Source organism: Mixophyes fleayi, chromosome 4 (assembly GCF_038048845.1).
Source record: "Mixophyes fleayi isolate aMixFle1 chromosome 4, aMixFle1.hap1, whole genome shotgun sequence".
Taxonomy (NCBI): Eukaryota; Metazoa; Chordata; class Amphibia; order Anura; family Limnodynastidae; genus Mixophyes; species Mixophyes fleayi.
This window is the reverse complement of record NC_134405.1, coordinates 204,177,867-204,199,419: the sequence shown is the minus strand read 5'-3', so window position 1 is coordinate 204,199,419 and position 21,553 is coordinate 204,177,867. Positions and strand designations below refer to the sequence as shown.

Genomic DNA, 21,553 nt, shown 5'->3' with positions numbered 1-21,553 from the left:
TAGGTGGAGAGACGGTTGCAGACAAGTCTCTCGAGTATTTTGGAGGCAAATTGGAGAAGGGAAATGGGGCGGTAATTAGAGAGTGAGGTGGGGTCAAGATTGGGTTTCTTGGGTTTTACTTTCCATAATGAATCAGACCCATAAGCCTTAATAACAATCATTTGCATGAATGTGTCAAGAATTTTCATATTGGTCTTTGTATGCTTAAATAATAAGGCGCAGGACCCCAGCGATGCACAGGAGGAAAAGGCATCACAATCCCTGTTTTTTAGAGTCACATTGTTTGAAGAAGTAATTTTTCTTACTTGTTCAATGATTATTACTTGTTCAATATTAGCAGAATTATTTATTCAGACAGCCAAGTTATTAATTTCTGTTTCCCTGATATACATCAATTTGTCTTTAAAATTCAGTCTGTTGTGAATACAAGTGATTCTCTAAACCATCTGCACCAATCATTTATTTTCCATATTTTCAATGCACAGTTGCACTTATTGGGTTTAGTATATGCGGGTCATTAATTCATTTTAGTTGTACAAATAAATAAAATAAATATAAAGAGGATATGGATATTACTGAAGTACAAATATATAATGCAGTGTGTACAAGTTGGTCATTCAGGTTTTGTGATCGTCGCCAAGAGAAAGGGATCTTATTTCCCAAGAATTGTTTCAAGTCTGGATCTAGCATAAGTACATGTTGATGTCTTTGAAAACATTGTTCAATTGTCCGCCACTCTGTACAGAATGTTCCCACCATTCTGATTTTTGAATCTGAGTTTGTCTTATTCTTATTGGTGGAATGCAATTATCCTAATACTGATTATCAACATAACTGAAATTTATATATAAATCCGTAAATGCCACATAAATATCGGAAGTCTCACCGTCGCTAAGGATTGATATATCAGTCCTCAATAAGTGATACAATTCATATTATGTATGATAACATAGAACCAATCATCATTATTTAAACCACAGGCAGATTAGATTATGGGTCAGCACGGTGGCCTAGTGGTTAGCACTTCTGCCTCACAGCACTGGGGTCATAAGTTCAATTCCCGACTATGGCCTTATCTGTGAGGAGTTTGTATGTTCTCCCCGTGTTTGCGTGGGTTTCCTCCGGGTGCTCCGGTTTCCTCCCACACTCCAAAAACATACTAGTAGGTTAATTGGCTGCTATCAAAATTGACCCTAGTCTCTGTCTGTGTGTATGTTAGGGAATTTAGACTGCAAGCTCCAATGGGGCAGGGACTGATGTGAGTGAGTTCTCTGTACAGCGCTGCGGAATCAGTGGCGCTATATAAATAAATGGTGATGATGATGATGATGGGTCCTGAAAGACTATGAATAGCGTTGCTAACTGATGTTATTAATAAAGGGAGGTCCTTCCCACATATACAACTCTCATGATTGATCCATATAATCACGTGACCCCTACAGTTGCTAACAACATCGCTAAGCGACGTCATTATTAATAGGAGGAGTTTCCCCTTTATAAGATCATTTCACAGATATCTCGGCTTGCCCTGACAAAGCCTCTTAGCGAAACGCGCGTCGGCAGACGCTGTGCTCTTTAGCTCCTTGTGACCCTACAAAAATATCTGCTGATTAACCATTTAAGAGACTGTTCTTTTGACTAATAAGATAAAAAATTATCAGACTATTAAGCTCGCTTATCCAGTACTGTAATAGAATATAAGCTTCAGTGATTAAATTATAACTGGAAACATCAGCCTTGTGTGTATGGGTCAGGTCCTAAACTATTAGTGAAAGAATAACCCCATTTATATCAGTTTACAATGGGGGAACAATAAAAATAAGGGACCAATAGGGAATTATAATACCCAACCTAGGAATATTTACACAGTCCTCTTATATACCAGATATAACAACTACATAGATACCTTGTGTCAAAATAAATTAAATAAGACAAATCTCTTTATTATAATGGTACCTATGCGTTTTGTTTGGACAAACTAACTATTGATATTAGCTGACTTTGTTCAGTAACTATATGCACATTATATATACCAAATTGAGTAACAACACAGCCAGGTAGTCATCAGCTACCTTTTTAACAGCCAATATTAGCTCTGGCAATCACATTCTCTACTCATATTTTAATATTTCGCAACTAGTTCTTTGAAGAATTAATTTTCTTTTTTATTTTAATATTAACGATAATAATAAAGTTATAATATTTTAAGGCTTATGGCCAATAGAGTGCCTCGTTTTTCAAACACACTTTTTCTTCTCTCGTTCGTAATAATATTGACTCTTCATGGTGTGTGAGCGCACCCTCCTTTGAATATATGGGTAAACTATCCCTTTATAGAATTATTTTAAAGGAGTATTTTGGCATTCCTGGTGCAGTGCAACTCTAAATTGCTGAGAGTCACAACAACGGCAGGCATTTTAGGGACTTCTATACAAGGCAGGGTTTTATAAACCTATATACAATACCTATATACGATACAGGAAGCATTTCACTGACTGATATACAATACAGAGTGCTTTACAGTTACCCATATACAATACAGAGATCATCCCAGAAACCGATGCACAATACAGCGTGCATCCTAGTGATTGCTTTTTAAAACAGAAAGTATTCTAGTGACCACCCCACAATACAGTCAGCATCCTGAAAACCAGCGCACAATAAAGAGATAAAATAAAATAACTATTAATAAATCAAAGTGATTGCCGTACAATGTAAAGGGCATTCATGTATACACTGAGTATAGGTCTTGGTCATTGAGATGTCTATTAGAGTCAGTGACTCAGATCTCGGTAAACATACTGATCAGGGTGCTAAAGACACCTCCCTCATGATACTTACTTGAAGCCGTGTAGATGCTGACGTCCATCTTGGCTTGTCTCAGCCTCTTCTTGAGTCCTAGTTGAGGCCTTGAAAGAGAAACAGCTGCGCTTCTTTAAATTAATGTAATGTGTACAAGTGTATAAAATCATTTGAGACGGCAGCCAAGGACAAATAAGACCATGCGCAAGTGCAAATAAAAGAAAAATGTTGTCCGGCGCTCAGAAACAAACAAAATATATAAATCACTGTGTCAGCATAAACATAAAGGAGAATTTGTGCACAATATAGCTATATTGGGGTTAAGCTCACCTGCCAGCGTCAAGGCATCTCCTGTAGGTGAGACCCTCAGCTAGTGATACAAATTTGCAAAAAACAAACTAGAAAATAGTGAAAGAGAAACAGGCGCGCCTGTTTCTCTTTCACTATTTTCTAGTTTGTTTTTTGGGAGTTGACCACTCCCTACAGGTGCTGCAGGATTTATAAGATGGAGGTTCAGGGGAAGGTTTTAAATAGAACACCCTGAATATAAATTTGTATCAGCAGTTTAGGGACTCACCTACAGGAGATGCCTTGACGCTGGCAGGTGAGCTTAACCCCAATATAGCTATATTGTGCACAAAATTCTCCTTTATGTTTATGCTGAAACAGTGATTTATATATTTTGTGTATTTCTGAGCACCGGACAACATTTTTCTTTTATTTACAATTCATATTATGCCACTTAGTTGTGCCCTAGTTCATAGTATGTCCCCAATTCATAGTATGCCACATAGTTGTGCCCCAATACATAGAATGCCACATAGTTGTTCCTCAATACATTGACTGCCACATAGTTGTGCCCCAGTATATTGACTGCCACATAGTTGTGCCCCCAATACATTGAATGACACATAGTTGTGCCCCCAATACATTGAATGCCACATAGTTGTGCCCCCAATACATTGAATGCAACATAGTTGTGCCTCCAATACATTGGCTGCTAACAAATTGACCCTAGTCTGTGTGTGTGTGTGTGTGTGTGTGTGTGTGTGTGTGTTAGGGAATTTAGACTGTAAGCCCCAATGGAGCAGGGACTGATGTGAGTGAGTTCTCTGTTCAGCGCTGCGGAATTAGTTGTGCTATATAAATAAATGGTGATGATGATCATTGAATGACACATAGTTGTGCCCCCAGTACATTTTGTGCCTCATACTTACCTTTGAAGTCAACCCACACGTCTTCCATTCCACAGCGATTCCTGAGAGCTGCTTCACTAAAGCTGCCCATGATAGCCGAAACTGAGCTGCTGCGCATGCTTTAGTGAAGCAGCTGCAGAGCACCGGCGTGCCAGGTGGGAGTGGTCTGCGTGCCATGTCTGGCATGTGTAACGGAGCTTGCCGACCTCTGCACTACAGCAACTCAGGAATCAATGATAACAGTTTATTTTGGCAATAGATTTGCCCATGGATTCCAGGGCAATAAACAAGTTAGCATCAACAATGAACTATTGGTAATAATTGAGTAAGTTCACAAAAAGCAATCAGTGTTCACAGTGAAAAGTAGGGATATATAAGCAAGTGAACAGCCAGTTCTTGAAGTTGATGTGTTGGAAGCAGGAAAAATGGGCAAGCATAAGGATTTGAGCAACTTTGACAAGGGACAAAGTGTGATGGCTAGACGACTGGGTCAGAGCATCTCCAAAACGACAGATTTGGTGTTTCCAGTATGTAGTGGTTAGTGTCTACCAAAAGTGGTCTAAGGTAGGAGAACTGGTGAACCTCTGACAGGGTCATTTGCATCCAAGGCCCATTGATGCATGTGGGGAGTGAAGGGTAGCTCATCTGGTCCAATCACACAGAAGAACTACTGTAGCATAAATTGCTAAAACAGTTATTGCTGGCTATCATCGAAAGGTGTGAGAACAAACAGTGCATTCTAGCTTGCTTTGTATGGGTGTTATATGCGTATTGTCGCTAACCAATAACGATTGTCGAACCTCGATTTGTGTTTACAACGCACAAAGATTTATTCGCAAATAGTAGAATAATATGCTCAAGCGAAGTGATAATAAATACAGCCGTTACTTATCGCAGGCGCTCTGGATCCAGTGTGCAGTCATTTAATCCTGAAGTCTGGGGACAAGATGTCTGAACACTAGATGTGAAGCTGCTGCTTATATACACACAGAAATACAGTAATACAATGAACGTGGTATAGCTTGCATCTATTGGTCCAGGTCTCAGGAAGGTCCAAGGGGTTGTCAATCATTGACTAGTTCATCCTAAGGAATCCAAAGGAGGGGGTCACCTCTCCAGGGGGTATGCTCGGCTCTTCCCGCCAAGATTCCTTAGTCTTAAGTAGTTCATAATTCCCTATCATTCATAACTTGTTTATGCACTCTGCGATTCCTTCGCAGAGTGAACCAAACAGTAGCAAATGTAAAGAGGTTTATTATGATACCACTCATGATATGATTCCTTCAACCTGTTCCGTATATTTCACTAATATGCATGTAACTCTAATATAACATGTAAATACTACTATATTTCGACATAACTGACTATGTGTTGCAACTACCATTAATGTGTACTATTTTATAAGTATGCGTGTTTGTGCGAATGTATGGTAAAAGACCAATTACTGTTGCTGCCACGTGTAGTAGCGGAGTACGCCCTTCCACGCCGTAGCGTGCCCTTGTACGCCGTAGCGGACCGTACACATCTTTTCAGACAAAGACAACCAAGTTTGCTCGACTTTAATTGAAATGACTTTATCCAATTTGCTGACTTCGACATGGGGCTACATAGCCACAGACTAGTTAGAGTGCCCATGCTGACCCCTGTCCACCACCAAAAGTGCCTACAATGTGCATGTGAATGGCAGAAATGGAGCACTGGAAGATGGTGACCTTGTCTGATTAATCATGTTTTTATCACATACCTGGCCCGCCGATCACTCAGTTGGGTCCCGGACTACTTACCTGGGGGGTCTTCTACTCCAGTTCCTCTGACCGGCGCCATCTTGCCTCCAGTCTGTACATGCGCAGATCGGTTTCTTAACTGTTCCTATTGGCTGGCGCCCTCTATTGGTTACATTACTTAAGGACACCTGTTTCATTCATTCACTACCAGTTCTTTGAGTCTCTCCTAGAGTGTGGACACTTTTCCTGTCTCCTGTGTACTTTTGCAGCTATTTATATGCTTCCAGCATACCCGTACCTGTAGGGTATTCCTGGCCACAGCTTCGCTATCTACCCTGCACCAATATAGTGTACTCTCTACTACCTGGATCCCTGCCGCAAATGCTGTACTCCTACTGGTTCAGCCCCGGTGCTCCTAAACATATCTGGACCCAAGTGTACATTTAGCCGCAGAGCCACATTCTCACCAGTAGTTGTATTGTCTATTAATATCACATGGACCTCTGCTGTGAACGCTGTACTCCTCCTGATCCAGCTTCAGTGCTTCCTAGCATATCTGGACCCAAGTGTACTTCTACCGCAGATCCTATTTCCTCCAGCCCTTGTACTCCATACTAAACATTTCCTGGACCTCTGCCGCTGCTGCTGACCCAGCTCCCGTGCTTCCCAGCATACCTGGACCTAGTACCTACCTGGTCGCAGATCACAATTATCCTGGTACTGGTAGTCCTTCTCTGCACCATCTCACCATCTACTCCAATCTCTCCCCTAGATCTCGCCTTACAGCAACTAGGAGAGCTGAGTCCTGCGGCGCGAAAGCTGGCAAGCCTATATCCCCTTGCGGGGTCACTGGTGAAAACCTTTCATGTCATTAGACTCCGTGCCTTCTGGGAGGTAGTGCCAAATTAGACAGGTCAAAGGGTCCTACCTGTTGCCAGACTTGTGACAGTTTTCTTTTACACCATGTGGATGGTTCGGGTGCGTGTGCGTGGTTTCCTGGGGAAGAAAAGGCACCAGGATGCAATATGGGAAGAATGCAAGCCGACAGAGGCAGTGTGGTGATCTGGGCAATGTTCCACTGGGAAACATTGGGTTCTGGCATTCATGTGGATGTTACATTGACAAGTGCCACTTACCTAGACATTATTGCAAACTAGCAGACCATGTACAATCCTTCATGGCAACGATATTCTATGATGGCAGTGGCCTCTTTCAGAAGGATAATCCGCCCCGCTACACTTCAAAATTTGTTCAGAAATGGTTTGATAAACATGACAAAGAGATCAACGTGTTGTCTTGGCCTCCAAATGCCTCACATCTCAATCTGATTGAGCATTTGTGAGATATGCTGGAAAAACAAGTCCGAACCATGGAGGCCCCACCTCGCAACTTACAGGACTTAATGGATCTGCTGCTAACATCTTAGTGTCAGATACCACAGGACACCTTCATTGGTCTTGTAGAATCCATTCCTCAAGGAGTTTAAGCTGTTTTGGTGGCACAAGGGGGACCTACATAATATTAGGCAGGTTGTTTTAATGTTGTGGCTGATTGGTATATAGCAACAGGTATGCATCTCAGCACCTGCATGACAAAATCTCTCATCATGCACTATTTTTATAACATTAAACTTCACTTAGGCTTCCTTTGCCTCAGTTTAGCTGCCAATATGACAGATATTTATAATGGTCACTACTGGTATTGAAAGCAATCTTCTCCTTGCAAGATCCTAATTAGATTGTATGCTTTCCGTAGATCAGTCTTGAAGAAGATGGTATCCTCCTTAATTTGATCAAACAGTTCTGAATTTAATGGTAATGGTACCCGTTTTTCATGGTTATTTTTTTTGTTAAGGTTCCACTAATCAGTACAGGGACACAAGCCACCAAATTTTTGGGCAACAGAATCATCATCATCATTGTTTAATTATTAGGTACCACAGCTTTTGTAGTAGCAGACAGTCATCTTACAGAAATGACAAACACGAGTACAAGAGATGTAATGACAGATATAGATAATAGCAGTGATATGAATACAATTAAGCATAATAACGCCTCCATGGATGGCCATCGTGAGCTAGCAATAATATCATGAGGTAGCAGAGGATTCAGCTTAAGACATGACAACAAAGCTGTATGAGGGAGACAAACATAGGGAGGAGAGGACCCTGCACGTGAGAGCTTACATTCTAGAGGGAAGGGGTAAAGAGAGATATTAGGTGTAAATGGGGTAAACAGATGAGGCTAAGAATGTGGAGATGGTCTAATTAAACCATTTTCAGTGTTTTCTTATGTTTTCTAATTTAATCTTCATTAGATTTGGATTCATGAATGGACAAGGGTTGTAGCTTACCCTTGGAGAGTTTAGCCCAAGGTCAGTGGGGCAATCAAAACATGTGAGAAGGAAGCACATCAGCAGACTCTTCACAAATAAACCTCAGAAAACTCCCTATAATGAATAGGCAGACACTAACTCAGTAGCAGCAAAACAGAGTGAGCAGCATATACAGTGTTCCATACAATAAATATTCCAGCGAGCTACATCCACAGATGCCCAGTGCAGCGGTTCCCAAATTGTGCGCCGCGGCTCCCAGGGGTGCCGCGGCGCTGTCACTGGGGTGCCGCAGGCCATCCATAAAAAAAAAGAGAACACGGAAACTTACCAATCCGCGTGGCGCCGGGACCCAGTAGACTCCTCTCTCCCGCAGCAGCTGTCACTGACGTCGATATTCAGCGACAGCTGCGGGAGAGAGGAGGCTGCTGGGTCCCGGCACCGCGTGGATTGGTAAGTTTCTATGTTCTCTTTTTTTTTAATGGATGGCGCAGGGCAGAGTGAAAGGGATCGTGACAGCGGGGCAGCAGAGGACAGTGTGACAGCGGGGCAGCAGAGGACAGTGTGACAGCGGGGCAGAGGAGGACAGTGTGACAACGGGGCAGCAGAGGACAGTGTGACAGCGGGGCAGCAGAGGACAGTGTGACAGCTGGGCAGAGGAGGACAGTGTGACAGCGGGGAGCAGAGAACAGTGTGACAGCGGGGCAGAGGAGGACAGTGTGACAGCGGGGCAGCAGAGGACAGTGTGACAGCGGGGCAGAGGAGGACAGTGTGACAGCGGGGCAGAGGAGGACAGTGTGACAGCGGAGGGGGACAGTATGACAGTGGAGGGGGACAGTGGGCAGCAGAGGGGGACAGTGGGCAGCAGAGGGGGACAGTGGGGCAGCAGAGGGTGACAGAGAGCGCAGAGTGACAGGGGGCAGCAGAGGGCGGCAGCGTGACAGAGGGCTGCAGAGGGGGCAGCGTGCCTGGGGGCAGAGTGCCTGAGGGCAGAGTGCCTGGATGCAGAGGGAGTAGAGGGGGGCAGCGTGACAGGGGGCAGCGTGACAGAGGACTGCAGAGGGGGCAGAGTGACAGGGGGCAGCAGAGGGTGGCAGCGTGACAGAGGGCTGCAGAGGGGGCAGCGTGACAGAGGGCTGCAGAGGGGGCAGCGTGAGAGAGGGTGGAGGAGGGGGACAGCTTGACAGGGCAGAGGAGGGGGACAGCGTGGCAGAGGAGGGGGACAGCGTGAGAGAGGGCATTGGAGGGGGACAGCGTGACAGAGGGCATCGGAGGGGGACAGCGTGAGAGAGGGCATCGGAGGGGGACAGCGTGAGAGAGGGCATCAGAGGGGGACAGCGTGAGAGAGGGCATCGGAGGGGGACAGCATGACAGAGGGCAGAGGAGGGGACAGCGTGACAGAGGGCAGAGGAGGGGACAGAGTGACAGAGGGGGCAGAGTGCCTGGATGCAGAGGGGGCAGAGTGCCTGGATGCAGAGGGGGCAGAGTGCCTGGATGCAGAGGGGGCATTTTTGCATACAACTAAATAAGTATTTTTGTCGTGACCTAATCACATATTACAATTTTTTGACCCAACTACTTCTAAAACAGGACTGCTCAGTAATTATTTTGGAGGGGTGCCTTGAAAATTTGGAGACTCTAAGGGTGCCACAAACTGCAAAAGTTTGGGAACCACTGGCCCAGTGAGTTACTGGATTGCATCTAGCCAGCTATGGGTAGCCTAATACTATCAGAAATGAAGGTGACTGCCTATAAGGCACTTGCTGTATGCATGCAGACACAGCACACAGCAGGATATGCACAATGTGTGTGTGTGTGTGTGTGTGTGTGTGTGTGTGTGTATATTGTCGAAGTAAGCAAATTGGATAAAGTCATTTCAATTAATATCGAGCAAACTTGATTGTCTTTGTCTGAAATTATGCGTAGAGCACGCTACGGTGTAAAAGGGCGTATCCAGCCGCAACACGTGGCAATAAACAGTTTCTACACTTTTACACACATTCGCACAAACATAAACATTTGTAAATAGTACACATTAATTGTAGTTGCAACACATAGTCATTTATGTCGAAATATAGTAGAATTCATGTTTAATAAAGGAGGTATATGCATACTAGTGAAACCTACGGTTCAGGTTAAGGGAAATATGTCATGTCTGATATCATATTAATCCCCTTTACATCAGCAGCTGTCCGGTGCATTCGGCGAAGAGATCGCACATTGCATACTCTAGTTATTGATGTTAGGGAATAAACCTTAAATATGATACTGACTGTGAAATGCTAATGGCCTGATTGTAATTGGAGTTTTGGGGGGAAGAACAGAGCTCATCCCCTGGAGAGATGACCCCCACCTTTGGATTCCTTAGATTGAATCAGCCTATGATGTGCAACTCCCTGGACCCTCCTGAAGCCTGGACCAATAGAAGCAAGCTAAACCATCTGCATTGTTTCACTGTATCTCTGTTTGCATATAAGCAGTAGCTCTCATGTAGTGTTCAGTCACCTTGACCACAGACTTCAGACCTGAATGACTGTACACTGGATCCAGAGCGCCTGCGATAAGTAACGGCTGTACTTATTATTATTTTGCTTGAATTATTCTGCTACTTTTTGAGAATAAATATTTGTGCGTTGGAAACACAAATCGAGATTCGACAATCGTTATTTATTGGATAGCGACAAAACGCTCTTAACAATTTATATATATATATATATATATATATATATATATATATATAGTGTGACACAGGCACCGTGTTGATGATGCACATGGACAACTTCTTGCTTGAAACACAATATGCTTTCTTGTTTACATCAAAATAACACAGCAAACACTTTGTCAGGACGACAGCAGGCATCCTAACACTCCCAATTTCCTTGTCTGGCCATTAGGTGGTATCTATCGCAATTCAGAAATACAAAGACAGAAATGTCTTTTATAGTTGAGACTCCTCCCTCAGCCTTAGCATGATGGACGGACGACACTCCCACTTTGTCTTTACAACGGAGTTCCCTGCCGATGCTCTGTAACCACTCTTGATTGCAGACACACCCTGCTGTAGCTGTGGAAAAGATACTTACAAAGCATGTAAGAAACAAAACACATTTCATACTTCTACTTTCTCACATGTCTTACACTTGTATATATCTGAACCTAGGTGCACTGCTATACCTGTGTATAACCTTGTTTCTAGTCTTTACCTGCAGACTGTCAGCTGCATAGCTGATTTCACTCTTAGAGCATGGGGAGCAACAAAATATATATCTATTTCAGAATGCACAAATAAAAAAAATGAAACACATTAACACTTGTTAGTAATATAATCACACAGAGAGATCCCCCATCAGACTGCTATAGCCAGTGTCACTCACCGGACTGTGAGTGCTTCTTCCCGGACATTTAGGAACCGTGGCCGTCCTCCATCCTGAGGGACTGCGCATGCGCAGCCCTTTCTATACCTCCAGTGTATGTTCCTTTAACTTAATTGGCAGATCAGGCAACCTCCCTATATTAAGCACCTGTGGTCAACACCTAGTTGCCTGATCTTGGAGTCTCATTCCCCATGAGTCTCTGAAGGTGTTCCTGTGTTTCCTTGTTTATTCAGCCCTGCTGATTCCTGTGGTTTCCAAACCACTTCTACCTCTGTGGTTTCCAAACCACTTCTGCTACTGTGGTTCCCATACCACTTCTACCATCTACTGTATCATCGTGACTGTGAGCTGATTCCTATCCGCTGCCTCCGTGCACTACAGTCTTCTAACCACTTCAACTCTACCATGTATCATTGGGACTGTTAGCTGATGCCTATCCGCTGCCTCCGTGCACTACAGTCTTTTATTCACATCCACTCACCTGTTCATGATTGTGACTGCCAGCTGATTCCTATCCGCTGCCTCCGTGCACTACAGTCTTCAACCTGCAACCCGTCTGTGTTTCATCGTGACTGTTTAGCTGATTCCTATCCGCTGCCTCCGTGCACTACAGTCTTCAACCTGCAACTCGTCTGTGTTTCATCATCGTGACTGCTAGCTGATTCCTATCCGCTGCCTCCGTGCACTACAGTCTTCAACCTGCAACCCGTCTGTGTTTCATCGTGACTGTTTGGCTGATTCCTATCCGCTGCCTCTGTGCGCTTCAGTCTTCAGTCCTTGTCAACGCTCCCGTGTTTCCTTGAGTCTGCCTCCACTATTGCTATCCGCTATTCTCCGTGATCAACAGTGCCTGTTCAACTCTGCTCTCCCGTGTCCCATCGTTACTGCACCTGCTGGTTGCTATTGGCTACCTCCGTGTTCCCGCAGAGACCCGCTGCTGCTACTCCTCAGCACTACTCATCCATCTACTGCTGATCCGCTCTCCACGCTTTCCTGTGTTCCCTGCTGGTCTACCTACCCGTGCGCTGCACCTACTAGACCACCGCTTCACCCATCCAGGGACTTCGCATCCTGCCGGCCTCCTGCCGTTCAGGTATCTCTGCACTCCTGTCTGACTGCCTCCTGAACCACGGTATGCATACTTCTCATTGACTGTGCTGTGTATTGCATACCTTGCTGGACTGTGTTGGTTCTCCTCTGGAGTGTGCTATCCGCTGAGTCTATTGCCATCATTGACTGTGTTATCTTATGCTGGACTACTTCAAGAGACTTTCTATATTGGCAGTATTGTTCAGTCATCTATACATTTATATTGTGCATATCACTGTGGTTCAAAGTCAAGGTGCCCGTGTATATATTGTGTTGCAGTCTCTCCCCGTGCACCTCCTCACATATATATTCAGTGGTACAACTTGCTAGTGGCAGACCACTGACCCCTGTTTACAGTTTCACCTGTTCCAGTATCCTCTCACATAGCAGTGGTACAACTTGCTAACGCAGACCACTGACTCCCCGGATACCTCCACTTGGATTCCATTCCTTCACTCAGACAGCGGTACAACTTGCTATCCGCAGACCGCTGACTCTCATCACCTCCTCGTTTCTGTTGGACATTCCTCCTCACTATAGCAGTGGTACAACTTGCTACCGCAGACCACTGACTACCTTCACGTGTCCTTTGTCCATACAGTTCCTCGTGTATTACTACCTCCATATTGCCAGTGCTGCTAGTCATAGACTTTCCTGAGCATCTCATCATCTGCTATTTCCTGTTCCGTGATCACCCTGCTACCAGAGTACCATATTACCACCTATACTGCTCTGGTAAGCCTATCACCTGGTGATCCCTGGGTAAAGACTCCTAGTGCCCGTGACAGTAAGATCAGGCCATGACAGACCCAGATACGGAACCTACTGCTAAAGAGATGCTGCAGCATCTGGTCAGTCGTGTGGAGCAACAGGATGCTCGCCAACAGCTGTTACTTCAATGTTACCAATCGTTAACCTCCCAAGGAACATCTGGACAGACGGTTACAGCTAGTATTGAAGCTCCTGTGCTTTCCTCCGTTTCCCCAGTGCCATCCCAGGTGTCTACAGCTCCTACGCTTCACCTGCCTACTCCGTCAAAATATGACGGGGACCCCAAAACTTGTAGAGGTTTCCTTAACCAATGTTCAGTCCATTTTGAACTCCAACCTCAAAATTTTTCTACCCATCGTTCCAGAGTGGCCTATCTTATCTCATTGTTTTCTGGACAAGCCCTGGCTTGGGCCTCCCCTCTGTGGGAAAGAAACGATCCAATTCTACAAGATAGTGCCAAATTCATTTCCACGTTCCGAAGTGTGTTCGATGAACCAGGTCGTGTGACCTCCGCTGCTTCCAGCATTCTTCGTTTGCGACAAGGCTCCCATACAGTAGGACAGTATGTCATTCAATTTAGGATCTTAGCCTCTGAACTTCAGTGGAACACTGAAGCATTAGTTGCCGCCTTCTGGCAGGGGCTCTCCGATAAAATTAAAGATGCACTGACTACCCAAGAGCTTCCTTCGTCACTAGAAGATTTGATCTCTCTTTGCCATCGTGTAGACATGAGATTTCGTGAAAGAGAATCTGAGAAAACAACTTCTGCTAAAGCACCTCTTCGTTTAAACCCTCAATTTCGTCCAGTTTCACCTTCTGTGATTCCCATGGAGATAGGACGTTCCAAATTATCTTTAGAAGAGAGGAAACGAAGAGTAAAGAATAGACTCTGTATCTATTGTGCTGATTCCACACATATGCTCAGTTCTTGCCCTAAGAAATCGGGAAATGCCAGGCCCTAACTAGTTCTGGAGAGGTGAAGTTAGGGTCCCTGGAGTCCTCTCCATTGTCTATGAAATCTAAAGTCTGCGCTTTCGATGTTACGATTTCCTTTGCTACCAAATCCTTTGAGTCACAGGCATTGATTGATTCCGGAGCAGCAGGAAATTTCATTTCTAAATCACTAGTGAATCAATGGTCCCTACCAGTGATCACTTTAAAAACACCCATTACTGTGACGGCTATAGATGGATCACGTCTCATCAATGGTCTCATCACCCAGAGTACGTCTCCAGTAACCCTTCAGATTGGTGTACTACACCATGAAGAAATTTCGTTTTTAATTCTTCCTGTTACGACAAGTCCGATTGTCTTAGGCCTTCCATGGCTTCAATGTCACTCTCCCCAGATTGACTGGCGCACCCCTCAAGTTACGTCTTGGGGGCCTGAATGTCACCATCGTTGTCTCTCTCAAGTTATTCCTCTTAAAGTACAGCAATCTTCCATCTCAGCTTCCTCCCCGGGACTCCCTCCTCAGTATGCTTCATTTGCCGATGTGTTTGATAAAGCTCAGTCTGAACGTCTTCCTCCTCATCGTTCTTGGGATTGTCCGATCGACCTTCTACCTGGCAAGACTCCTCCCAGGGGTCGGGTCTATCCTCTCTCGTTACCTGAAACTCAAGCCACATCTGAGTACATACAGGAGAATCTCCAGCGTGGGTTCATTCGACCTTCCACCTCTCCCGCTGGAGCTGGGTTCTTCTTCGTCAAAAAGAAGGATGGATCATTACGCCCTTGTATAGATTTTCGTGGACTCAACGCCATTACTATCAAGAATCGGTATCCCATTCCGCTGATCACTGAGCTATTTGATCGCATCAAGGGAGCTCGGATATTTACTAAGTTGGATCTTCGTGGTGCCTACAATTTAATTAGAATCCGTTCCGGTGACGAATGGAAGACCGCGTTTAACACCAGAGATGGGCATTACGAATATTTAGTAATGCCCTTCGGGCTGTGTAATGCCCCCGCGGTTTTCCAGGGTTTCATCAATGAGATCTTTCGGGACTTATTATATGTATGTGTCGTTGTCTACCTGGACGACATATTGATCTTCTCACAGGACCTGCCTTCTCATCACCAACATGTGGCAGAGGTCCTCTCCAGACTACGGAAAAACTCGTTGTTCTGTAAATTGGAAAAATGTTCATTCGAGTTACCCCAGATTCCATTCTTGGGGTATATAGTTTCCGGAGTTGGCCTGAAGATGGATCCAGACAAAGTAAATGCTGTACTACATTGGCCTCAGCCAACTACTCTTCGTGCCATCCAGCGTTTTTTAGGTTTTGCCAATTACTATAGACGCTTCATTCAAGACTTCTCATCCATTGCATCTCCCATTGTGGCCTTAACTCGGAAAGGGGCTAATACTAAGCAATGGTCATCTGAGGCTCTCCAAGCCTTTCAAATCCTCAAAGAGTCCTTCTCGTCTGCTCCCATTCTGCGACAACCTGATGTGACACTCCCCTTCTTCCTAGAAGTAGATGCCTCTAATGTGGGCTTAGGAGCTATTCTCTCCCAACGCTCGGAGCAACAAAAATTACATCCTTGTGCCTTCTACTCTCGGGGTCTTCTGCCCGCAGAGAAAAACTATACTATCGGGGACAAGGAGTTGCTGGCCATCAAAGCTGCATTAGAGGAATGGAGATACTTGTTGGAAGGAGCTCGCCATCCGGTGACGATCTTCACGGATCATAAGAACTTGTCATATTTGCAATCTGCTCAATGCTTGAACCCTCGTCAAGCAAGATGGTCTCTTTTCTTTTCCCGTTTTGAATTAATTATAACCTTCAAACCAGCTGCTAAGAACAAGAAAGCTGACGCTCTATCTCGAGCTTTTGTGACGTCCTCTGATGTAGAAGAGGTTCCCAACCATGCTATTCTAGACCCCAAATGTATTTCTCTGGCTGCTTCATCCACCAAAATGCTACCATTTGGGAAGACCCTCGTGCCTCCTACTCTGAGGAGGAAAATCCTTTCGTGGTTCCATGCCTCTCGTTTTTCTGGACACGCCGGTGAACATAAGACCTTTGAGATTCTCTCTCGTAGTTACTGGTGGCCTTCAATGAGGAGAGACGTCAAAGAGTTTATTGCTTCCTGTGATTTATGTTCTCAGTTCAAATCCTCCCGCAGAACTCCAGCAGGGTTGCTGCGACCACTACCCATTCCGTCCAAGCCTTGGACCCATATTAGTATGGATTTCGTTACTGATTTGCCACCAAGTAAGAATCACAATACTATTTGGGTAGTGGTAGACAGATTTTCGAAGATGGCTCATTTCGTCCCTCTGTCCGGTTTACCTTCCTCGTCTACTCTGGCTGAACATTTCATTAAAGAAATCTTCCGCATCCATGGATGTCCGTCTGAGATTGTGTCAGATAGAGGAGTACAATTCGTTTCCAGATTCTGGCGGGCCCTTTGTAAAACCTTGGGCATACGATTAGCACTCTCATCGTCTTACCATCCGCAATCTAACGGACAAACGGAACGAGTCAATCAAGATCTTGAGACTTTTATTAGGATGTTCTCTTCAGCCAACCAAGACAACTGGGTAGAATTGCTCCCTTGGGCTGAATTCGCCCATAACAACATGTACCATGAGTCATCATCCAAAACTCCATTCTTTGTGGTCTACGGTCACCATCCGTCTTTTCCGGAATTTCCTGCCCTCCCGCCCACCCAAGTTCCTGCTGTGGAGACTGCTTGTCAGACCTTCAAAAATATCTGGTCTCAGGTCAAAACCTGTTTAAAGAAGACATCTAACAAATATAAGTCTTTCGCAGATAAGAAGAGGCGGGCTATTCCACCACTAAAAATTGGAGATCGTGTCTGGTTATCTACCAAAAATATTCGTTTGAAGGTTCCATCTATGAAATTCGCCCCTCGTTTTATTGGTCCATATAGGATCATTCAAGTTATCAATCCAGTATGTGTTAAACTTCTTCTTCCTAAGAATCTTCGGATCTCCAATGCCTTCCATGTGTCCTTGCTCAAACCTCTTATCATCAACCGTTTCTCGACTCCTTCCTCAGCACCGCAGCCAGTTCAAGTTCATCAGGAGGAGGATTTCGAGATTACTGAGGTATTGGATGCAAAAATTTCGCGAGGAGTCCTCCGTTTCCTCGTTCATTGGAAGGGCTTTGGTCCTGAAGAGCGTTCATGGATCAAAGCTGAAGATCTTAATGCTCCTGCCCTTCTGAAGAAGTTTTATTCCAAAAATCCGGACAAGCCCGGTTCCAGGCGTTCTGTGCCCACCTTTAAAAGGGGGGGTACTGTCACTCACCGGACTGTGAGTGCTTCTTCCCGGACATTTAGGAACCGTGGCCGTCCTCCATCCTGAGGGACTGCGCATGCGCAGCCCTTTCTATACCTCCAGTGTATGTTCCTTTAACTTAATTGGCAGATCAGGCAACCTCCCTATATTAAGCACCTGTGGTCAACACCTAGTTGCCTGATCTTGGAGTCTCATTCCCCATGAGTCTCTGAAGGTGTTCCTGTGTTTCCTTGTTTATTCAGCCCTGCTGATTCCTGTGGTTTCCAAACCACTTCTACCTCTGTGGTTTCCAAACCACTTCTGCTACTGTGGTTCCCATACCACTTCTACCATCTACTGTATCATCGTGACTGTGAGCTGATTCCTATCCGCTGCCTCCGTGCACTACAGTCTTCTAACCACTTCAACTCTACCATGTATCATTGGGACTGTTAGCTGATGCCTATCCGCTGCCTCCGTGCACTACAGTCTTTTATTCACATCCACTCACCTGTTCATGATTGTGACTGCCAGCTGATTCCTATCCGCTGCCTCCGTGCACTACAGTCTTCAACCTGCAACCCGTCTGTGTTTCATCGTGACTGTTTAGCTGATTCCTATCCGCTGCCTCCGTGCACTACAGTCTTCAACCTGCAACTCGTCTGTGTTTCATCATCGTGACTGCTAGCTGATTCCTATCCGCTGCCTCCGTGCACTACAGTCTTCAACCTGCAACCCGTCTGTGTTTCATCGTGACTGTTTGGCTGATTCCTATCCGCTGCCTCTGTGCGCTTCAGTCTTCAGTCCTTGTCAACGCTCCCGTGTTTCCTTGAGTCTGCCTCCACTATTGCTATCCGCTATTCTCCGTGATCAACAGTGCCTGTTCAACTCTGCTCTCCCGTGTCCCATCGTTACTGCACCTGCTGGTTGCTATTGGCTACCTCCGTGTTCCCGCAGAGACCCGCTGCTGCTACTCCTCAGCACTACTCATCCATCTACTGCTGATCCGCTCTCCACGCTTTCCTGTGTTCCCTGCTGGTCTACCTACCCGTGCGCTGCACCTACTAGACCACCGCTTCACCCATCCAGGGACTTCGCATCCTGCCGGCCTCCTGCCGTTCAGGTATCTCTGCACTCCTGTCTGACTGCCTCCTGAACCACGGTATGCATACTTCTCATTGACTGTGCTGTGTATTGCATACCTTGCTGGACTGTGTTGGTTCTCCTCTGGAGTGTGCTATCCGCTGAGTCTATTGCCATCATTGACTGTGTTATCTTATGCTGGACTACTTCAAGAGACTTTCTATATTGGCAGTATTGTTCAGTCATCTATACATTTATATTGTGCATATCACTGTGGTTCAAAGTCAAGGTGCCCGTGTATATATTGTGTTGCAGTCTCTCCCCGTGCACCTCCTCACATATATATTCAGTGGTACAACTTGCTAGTGGCAGACCACTGACCCCTGTTTACAGTTTCACCTGTTCCAGTATCCTCTCACATAGCAGTGGTACAACTTGCTAACGCAGACCACTGACTCCCCGGATACCTCCACTTGGATTCCATTCCTTCACTCAGACAGCGGTACAACTTGCTATCCGCAGACCGCTGACTCTCATCACCTCCTCGTTTCTGTTGGACATTCCTCCTCACTATAGCAGTGGTACAACTTGCTACCGCAGACCACTGACTACCTTCACGTGTCCTTTGTCCATACAGTTCCTCGTGTATTACTACCTCCATATTGCCAGTGCTGCTAGTCATAGACTTTCCTGAGCATCTCATCATCTGCTATTTCCTGTTCCGTGATCACCCTGCTACCAGAGTACCATATTACCACCTATACTGCTCTGGTAAGCCTATCACCTGGTGATCCCTGGGTAAAGACTCCTAGTGCCCGTGACAGCCAGCAACAGATCTGCCATTTCTACTGTAGATAAAAATGCAAAAGTTTTAGTTGCACACATTTGCAAATGTATGTTAAAGCCACCCGCCACTCCATGGCACTTTTGCTAATAGGATGGTCCTAACTTTAATCAATGAGAGTCCCATATATTTGGGCCATACATATGTGTTTTTAAATTGAGAGCTAACTTACCAGAGAGGTACCCCAGAAGCCTCCAAATAGCAATCCAATGGCTATAGCAGTGTGCTGGGGGATCTCTCTGTGTGTTTGTTCCTTTCAGAATAACCCCACCCTTTCAAGCACCTGCTATAGCCTATAAATTGATTGAGCAACTTCCACTTCTTTATTATTATTATTATTATTATCGTTTATTTGTAAGGCGCCACAAGGTTTCCGCAGCGTCGTACATGGTACAAACAGTAGACTATACAGGGTAAGACAGTACAGAACATGGACCCTGATCATACGAGCTTACATCCTAAGGGAGGGTAAACAGAATCAGGTACATAAGGGAGCCAGTGAAGCAACGGGGAGAGAGAAAGGGGGCAGGGGAGAACCAGAAGAGGTGAGAGGTTAAGTGGATGGTTGGTAGGCCTTAAGGAACAGGTGAGTTTTTAGAGCCCGCTTGAAGGAGCACAGATTGGGTGAGAGACGAATGGAGCGAGGGAGGTCATTCCAGTGAAGGGGGGCAGCACGGGAGAAGTCTTGGATTCTAGAGTGGGAAGAGGTGATCAGAGTGGAGGAGAGGCGGCGATCATTGGCTGAGTGCAGGGAGCGGGCGGGAGTGTGAACGGAGAGGAGGTTAGAGATGTAAGGGGCAGTACATGTCTGAGAGGCATGTTGGTGTCAGTAGCTGAGGGGGAGTGCTGACATTGGATTGCTATTTGGAGGCTTCTGGGGTACCTCTTTGATAAGTTAGCTCTCAATTTAAAAACACATGTATGGCCCAAATATATGGGACTCTCATTGTTTAGAGTTAGGACCACCCTATTAGCAAAAGCGCCATGGAGTGGCGGGTGGCTTTAACATGCATTTGCAAATGTGTGCACCTAAGATTTTTGCATTTTTATCTACAGTAGAAATGACAGATCTGTTGCTGGCTATAGCAGTGTGCTGGGGGATCTCACTTGTGTGTTTGTTCCTTTCAGGATAAACCCACCTTTTCAAGCACCTACTATAGCCTATAAATTGATTGAGCAACTTCCACTTCTTTATTAGTAATATAATCATTAATATAAATAACATTTTTATTCATTTTTTGTTTTTAAATAAAATACATTTATTAGGATGTTATTAATGTGTATTGTACATAAATAAAATCTTCTACATTTGCTCTTAATTGCAAACACATGTTCTGACATCTAGCAAGGGGTGTGGTTAACTGTGCTTTCTATTAGGTAATGATCAAGGTGCCAGAAGAAAAGTATAGGTGACCCTATTCCTATACAGGGTAGACGATAGAAGGAGAATCCTTAGTGCTAAAAATAAGGGTGCCTCTAATTGTAGGTGAAAAAGTGGAGAAGTGTGTAAGTGTGGCAATAAAAGTGCCTTCTTTATTTATCAAATGCAGACACAAACAAATGCGATTCTGATCAGAATAAAACAATACACTATAATGCGTCAATTGGTACACAAGGTATCACAAACAACCTAGGCTGGCAAGGTGAGGCATAAAGTGCAAAAAAGAGGGGTTCAATGGGGGCAGATATGCAATTGAGGAAGCAGAAAACAATTTTGAGCAAGTATATCAAGTTCGGTGCAGGAGCTCTATTGTTAGCCCACTGCTGATCTATATGGAGAGAGTCTGCTACATGTTCTGACTGTCATCAGTTGGCACTTACACCTGCCCTGTAGCTGGTGCAAGTGATACGGCTAAAATCACATACCTGAGAACTGCCCAGAGCTTGAATCGTATGAATGTGCATGTGCTCGATCTTGGCACACCCTTACTGTGCATTGTGTACGTACATACGCTCTTTCCCTCCCCTGTTCCGCCCTTGAAATTGTTGGCATTTCAAAGTTCATTTGCGTTTGAAGATGAATTGCATGCACTTGGAATCACTGGCTTATTACCCTTTTCTGAACATACTCAGAGCAATTTTGCACA

At 45.0% G+C, this 21,553-nt stretch overlaps 1 long non-coding RNA gene across 2 annotated transcripts in view; it reads left to right on the top strand.

The window, feature by feature from the left end:
• The window catches only part of LOC142150055 (uncharacterized), a 66,769-nt gene that overhangs the window by 42,111 nt on the left and 3,105 nt on the right, over nucleotides 1-21,553 (top strand). The window lies entirely within an intron of this gene.